This window comes from Nanorana parkeri, unplaced genomic scaffold (genome assembly GCF_000935625.1).
Source record: "Nanorana parkeri isolate BGI_ZX_2015 unplaced genomic scaffold, ASM93562v1 scaffold468, whole genome shotgun sequence".
Taxonomy (NCBI): Eukaryota; Metazoa; Chordata; class Amphibia; order Anura; family Dicroglossidae; genus Nanorana; species Nanorana parkeri.
The window spans coordinates 846,787-852,786 of NW_017306736.1; positions in this window are offsets into that span (position 1 = coordinate 846,787).

Genomic DNA, 6,000 nt, shown 5'->3' on the forward strand with positions numbered 1-6,000 from the left:
TGTGTATTGCACAGAGTGCAGGGGTCAGGAGTGTGTAATGCACAGAGTGCAGGGGTCAGGCGTAAGTAAAGAACGGAATGCAGAGGTCAGGAGTAAGTAAAGCACAGAGTGCAGGGGTCAGACGTATGTAATACACAGAGTGCAAAGACCAAAAGTAAGCAAAGCACAGAGTGCCTCCCAATCAAAAATTCCTCCCTCCTACAATACAGTCCTCCTCACCCCATTGAGGTGGACAAAACCACCTCCAGCACAAATTCCCCCCTCCCTGAATTGCACTCACCAGACCTTGGCATTGTGTTGCACCTGCGGGTCCCAACGCTATGACTGTCCACACTTTTTATTTCTGCAATTTTTAGAATACGTAAGCAACAAATGGGTAATCAATTGTGGCAATGTGCAGTCATACGGAAGAGATTAGGCATCGAGATGATCCGCTGTGGCCACGTGGGTTTCACCCTGTAGCCCCTGGGACATGGATGCCATTTTTGAAAAGGGAAAGAAAATCAGGAACACTTTTTTACCAAGGTCTGTACCCAAAAACTGGTCACTCTATTAAAAGTTGAACTCCAAGCAGGTATAATATACCAAATTAAAAAAGATCTATAATTATTAGTACATCTTTTAGATCTATTTTTTAGGTGCAAGCAGTGTGAGTACCTGAATGTGACTTGATATCAGACTTCTGCAGCCCCCTATCGAACTCCTGCGAGGGGGGGCAGTACAAGTAGCCACTCCGTTGCGCTGCAGTGCAAGAAGCATCCTGATAGAAGAAAGTGGAGTAACAGAGAGATGAATTCATCAATGAGCTGTTTCTCCTTTCACTATCCAGGGAGGGGAGGAGGCCTGTAAGTGGTACTGAACTGCAGTTCTCCTGCACCACCAGACAGGGCTATGTTGCATGGTTGAGATGTGTACATTTAAGAACTCAATTGAAAGAAATAAAAATACTTTGGCAGGTAAAACAGCTCCCAAATTTTATGTGCATTGTAAAAACGGAGAAATTGCCTACCGTGATATAACAGAAGAAAAGATTGTGGCATATGGATTCTAAGAGCACTGAGTTTTCTAAAGAAAGAGCACAGCAGAAGTTCACTCCTTTTAGGCATGATAGCTCACAGGGCCCATTCACACTATGATGTTGTGGTAACGTGGTAAAACACACATGTTAACAAAAAGTGTGCTCCATGCATGTGTTGGCCATTCATTTTCAAATGCACCACAGTTGATGATGTGTGTGGTGGTGCTCTGCAAATAAAATACAGCAGGGCCTATTTTTTCGTGCAATGAGTTGCATTACAGTTCATTCATTTTGAACAGGCTGCCTAACGCAACATTGCCAAAATGTGCATCAATGCAAGAAAACATGTGCACTGCAGCACACTGCGCTCTGGGCTCTGGTGTCAATGGGCCCTGAATTACACCTTAGACTGAGACTTTTGGAGGGAGAGGGGGACGAATCAGACATCACGGGGCCCAAGGTACAATTAATCCAGCGGTGACCTGTATCTGCCCGCTCATTTCTGCCTCTGATAACTGTTCCTCTCATAAGATTTGGTGTGTCCTTTTTAACAATGTAGTGACAGGTGGTAATGTCCCTACTGTTTTGTTTCATTGTTCTTGCTGGAGAAGAAGCTATACCTGGGCACCTGCTGTGCAAGGAATTCCTTGTTACTACATCATTTAGTCTGTAAATCTATGCTCCATCCACCTCTCCTAATGTATATTGATGTCTCCTCCCTCGTGTGATGCAGCTGTCAGTAGATCTGTGGCCTCTCCACCTTTCCTGTTACTTCTTGAGACCTCCCACCAATCATCTGTTGCCACGGTCTCCACAACCGACCCATGCTGTTGTCCTGCAGCCAAGTCTCTGCAGGATCAGTCTGCATTTTTCACCAGGGCTCCATGTTTAAATCCTGTTCCTCTTTCCCTGTGTAAAATATTTTTTCCTCCAAATAAACTTGCACCAATGCTTATTCACTGTTCTAAGTAAAGAACTATTTAATATGCTGATTCTTGTTCCTATAACATGTTAGTGTCTGAAGCCATTTATGACTTATTTTTCGATTCTCCCTGTTTGCCACTATATCTTGGCCCCCCTTGATTGTTTATGATCTTGTTTTTAATAAAAGTATAATGTATACACTAGGGATGCACTGATACCGATACTAGTAAAGCAGTCTCTCAATCCACAAAGAGAGGATTGAGAGACTTCTGAGGCTGCGATCAGGACCCTGTTTCCACCCAAGAGCCGCCTGGAGACCTGCTGCACGCTAGCTGGCAGTGGCGTAGCGAGGAAGCGGGCACTTGCCCCTGGGTGCTGGTCTGAAGGGGCGCCACTTCCTCTTCTTGATTGCGGGTAGGCATTTTAAAATGTCCGTCGAAACTCATTATTTGAAACAGCCAGCAATAGCTATTTACATTCAAGCGTTTGGGAAGCTGTAGAGCCGCCTGATCGCTTGTATGTGGTGCCACTAGGTGTACCTCCCCCTCCACTGCCACCGATCCCGGGCTCCGCTGTGCCCCATGCGGGCCTTGGTCCAGCACGGTGGCTCTATGACCAGAGATCGGAGGGAGATCAACACAAAATCTCCCGCTGATCTCCTCCCCGGTCTTTAAATGCGGAAGTGATGTTTAGTACTAGGGATGCACCGATACAGGTTTTTTGGTATCAAGTACGAGTACCAAGTGAGGAGGGAGCATGGAGCCAGATTCCCGGCCAACCAGAAAGCCGGGCAGCGAGTCATTACACGCTGCCCGGCTTTCTGGCCTTCTGATACCGGAACTTCCGGTATCGGGATAGGCATTGGGAGCATTTGGGTAAGTACGAATACTTTCCCAAATACTTGGTATCTGCACCGATACTACTAGTATCGATATCGGTGTATTCCTATTTTTGCCATCACTTCCTCATTCAGCTGTCGTTCTCCAGCTACAGAAGCTGGAGAGAAGCTGGTTAGGCAGATCTCTGCTTCATCAGCTTCTTTGGGGGTCTGATGTCTCCATAAAGAAGACCTGTCACTATAGACCTGTGACCTGTGTGCTATAACATAGGGGGATTCTTAGCTCCATATGTGATAACAATAAAGTTAAGTGTAAAGAAACAGTTTAAAAAAATTATAGTCACACATGAAATAAAACACACATGCACCCTCACACACACACACATGCAAACATGCGTCGTGCGCCTCTGTGCAAAAATTATGATTTTTCCCGTAACGCCGCACATATCACTGCGAAAGTCAGAGTGCAAGCAATAATTTTAGGGCCATCGTTTACTGTTAATACTAAACTAATGAGCGGTAGAAACGTTTAAAGTGTCGCCTATGGCCAGTTTTCAGTATGGTATTTTTTTTTGTGATTTCGCGGACGCGCACAATTTTATGGCTTGACAAGTTTGGTGTCTATTTACCTCAACTTTTATATTTTACCAAAAAAATGGGTAATAATAAATGTTCCATAACATAATGTAGGAAAAACTGTTTTTTTTTACCACCAAAAGAAAGCTCTGTGTGTCCCCAAAAAATGGTATAAAATTAATTTTGGTACGGCATTGCATGACTGAATAAATGTCAAAGTACCGCCGCAGTGCTAAATACTGAAAAATGGCCTGGACAGGAAGGGGGTTTAACAGCCGGCTCTTTAAGTGGTTAACTGAACTGTACTAATGATGCCCGGCTTCAGCAGAGCCCTATTAACTGTACTAGATCACTGCCCAGATCACTGATTGCACTGTCTGATGCAAATATAGGGGTCTACACCCTAACACCCTTATAACTATAGCAGTGTTATTCTGTTTTTGATGTAGCTATTACTTTCTGTCAGTAGGGTGTGCTCATGAGTTACCTATGTGCTTTATCCACCAGGCTTTGCTGTGACAAGGTTCTGTGCTGGAGTGGTATCATTTGACTGAGGTTCTGTGATAGCCAATCATTGCAGTGAGCATAAGAGGGGTTGGCTATAGCAAAATCAGTGAGCATGCTCGGAACTGGGTTTTCTCTGGTTAATGGCTCTCCCCTTTTGGGAGGTTGCTGCTCAGCTGCTGGGCTGTTGCCCAGGCCTGAGGGCTTGGCCCATCAAGGCCTACCCTCATGGAATACCATGTACTAGAAGGACTTTGCTGAATTCTTCACAAGGACCTTACCCATGTTAACTAAGGCCATGGGACAATGGAGCCACCACAGGAACCTCCATTGGTCCCGGCTACAGTCTGTCCTGAAGCAGAATACACACTGGAACCTCTGTGGGAATGGAGACACTTCTGGCCTATAGAGAGGGAGAAGATGGACCTTCCACCATGGACTGTACGACTTGTAAGAAGTACTGTTATCAACAACCAGTATTTTGGAGTATTCCGGTCATATCTATCTACTTCTTCAATTTAACGTTCTACAATAAATATTTAAAAGACATCCATGGACTCAGAATCTGCATACTGCTGCAAGACGGTTTATGTGAGTAATTACACCTGGGTACAAGGTTATCTCATTTGGGGGTCCCACTTATACACCACAAGGCCCAGCTGGATGTAGGCACTACCATTACAGTTGTGTTACAGTCCTATACTCCCACTTGGCAGAGGCTTAGGATTTTCAAGTTACCTACAGGTGGGAAGCAGTAGTTGATTGGAGACGGTCATCTCATATGACACCCCCTGAAACAGAGCTACACAAATGTACTTTCCCCCAGGCCGTGGGCAATGATCTGAGGGGAGAACTGCCCCCGCTAGCCCCTTCAGGCTTCAGATGCTGCCAGCCTGCCTTCCCGCCCAAGTGCTCATAACATTATGGAAACTATCCCTGCTGCCCATGATTCCCATGAAGCCTATATCCGGGCAGAAACTAGGATGTAAAATGTAATCCAATCAACCAATCCGCAGCTAGTATCTATGCGCAAGACTAGCTGCCAGCCAATGGCTTTACAGTGCGTGTCCTGTAAAGCCTGTAGAAAGCTTTCAGTGAGGTGGAAAGAATGTGTGAAGGAGTGCAGTGCGTGACGGAGAGAAGCCCTGCTGCTGTTTGTGAAATGAGAAGAAGAAGCCCTTAGCCCTGCTAAATTTAAATATTTTTTACATTGTATGCTGTAATGATTATTTATTGAAAGTAGAATTAAACTCTCCTTTGTTTTGCATATATCTATTGCTATCAAGCAGTAGATATATGCAAAAACATTTTTAAAAAATAAAAAAGTTACCAAGAAGTTAAAAACTTACCTCTGTCTCGCCGCTCGCTCCCATCTGAGGATCTAAAGCATCTCGAGAGCAGCCGTGCAGGAGGATGCAAGCGGGCGCATGCGCAGTAGAGATCTTCGGTGGGGTGAAGAGGAGAGACACAGAGGAGGTGAATGCATGCAGCCATGAGCGTGCACGTCAGACAATGTGGGACCCGAGGAGTCTGCGCTGGGTCAGAGACCGGCACCAGCACTGGAGGGATTGCTGAATACAAGTAGAAAGAAGATGATGATCGCATCAAGAGGCATCATTTAAGGTAAGTCCTTAAAGCAGCATTGGAGGGGGGATTTGTGACTTTAATGTCACTTTAACTAATCTTAAGTAAAACCTTTATTAAAAAGAAAACCCAGGCAGGGGGACAATTGGTCCTGAGCATTGAACTGTGGCTTGGTTTGTGGAGGGGGGAGCTAATGAAAGACTTACCCCCGTGCGCCTCATGACCTTGCTACGCTTCTGCTACCTGGAGAGGGGTATACCTTTTGGTGGCACAAGATGGAATCGACAACTGAAATGTAGATCCACTGGTTTGGTGAGAACCAATGCCTTTCTTCTTTTATTTAGAGAGCTCAAACTGAAAAAAAAAAAAGGCCCACAAGACATTAATAGACCTACTGGCCAACTATAGGACAGGACTGCACTGTAGGTGTGGATAGCTCTAGTGTTAGTGAAATCCTATTTGCATAATCAGGTAGCACATAATATTCAGTATTATTGTCATTGTTCCTAAGACTTTATTAACCATTTAGTTACAGGGGTATACCTTTTTTGCTGTG